The sequence below is a fragment of the Sinocyclocheilus grahami genome, unplaced genomic scaffold (assembly GCF_001515645.1).
Source record: "Sinocyclocheilus grahami isolate Dianchi unplaced genomic scaffold, SAMN03320097.WGS_v1.1 scaffold256.1, whole genome shotgun sequence".
NCBI classification, from domain to species: domain Eukaryota; kingdom Metazoa; phylum Chordata; class Actinopteri; order Cypriniformes; family Cyprinidae; genus Sinocyclocheilus; species Sinocyclocheilus grahami.
The window spans coordinates 1,171,938-1,173,276 of NW_015505435.1; positions in this window are offsets into that span (position 1 = coordinate 1,171,938).

The window sequence follows — 1,339 nt, forward strand, 5'->3', positions numbered from 1 at the left end:
GTTTCTGTTTTTCTGAAAACAACTGTTTTCATACAGAGATAGCTGGACGCTTTTGTCCATATTAGGAATTTCCTCGTACGACTTTCTGCGCGAGAGCGCACTCCGGCTTCGAGTATGAATGAAACATACACTGCATGGAGTGTTTAGCGCTCCGTGATGTTCATCTTGCCTTATTCTGGGTCCGAATAAAACATCAGATCATGCATAGACTATCCTGTCTCTTTGAAATTTAAATCTGTATTTATTCACACTTGCCTGAAAAAGTGCGGGGGACGAATTTACGTGATACTAAAAGTGGGGGGGACACATCCCCCTCGTCCCTCGCGTAATCTACGCCCCTGGTCCACTGAACAACATGAAAGGCATAAGGCAGGGATGCCCAATATCTCCTTTTTTATTTTTACTTGTAACCCAGACAATGACTCTTTACATTAACAAATATAATTTTCACAGAATCCGGATTTTAGAAAGAGAAATAAAATGCTGTCAATTAGCAGATGATACAACAATATTTGTTAGAGATTCATTGGAAATTAAAAATGTGATTGATTGTTCGAATGACTTTTCATTGGTCTCAGGGTTAAAATTAAATTTAAACAAATGTGAGTTGTTCCCTCTGAAAAATTGTGAACTTCTTGATATTAATGGCATCCCTGTAAAGAATGTTGTTACCTATTTAGGAATAAAAATATGTAAAGATGAAAAGGAAAGGGGACAGCTTAATTTTCAACCTGTGGTTCAAAAAGTTAAAAATCGATTTAATTTATGGTTAATGAGAGACCTGTCAATGAACGGTAGAATTATTTTATCAAAAACTGAATGTTTATCTCGTCTGCTCTATCCTGCTATTTCACTAGAAGTCCCTAATAACATCATTAAAGAAGTGGATAAAAATCTTTACAATTTCATTTGGAGAAATAGATCTCATTACATTAAAAAAGGTACCTTAACTAATTTGGTTGGTAATGGAGGCTTAAATGTGTTTGACTTCAGCACATCAAATGCAATTTTAAAGAACAGATGGATCAAAAATTACTTTCAATATAAAAATAAAATTTGGTATTTAATTCCTAATCTAATCTTTGAAAAGATGGGTGGTGTTGAATCCGTGCATCATTCGATCATTCGTTTTTTTATTTAATATTGAAAGTAGAAAAATAAGAAAATGGCTCCTTTTTCATTTTTCATTTTTTTTTTCTCCATAAAACGAAAAACGAGAATTCAGCTTAAATTTTCGTTTTTTGTTCATGGGTGGAAAAATGAATAAACAGCTTGAATATTCGATTTCTACATGTGGGCGGGAATTAAACGCCCCTTTCTGCTGATTGGGCAGCCGAAG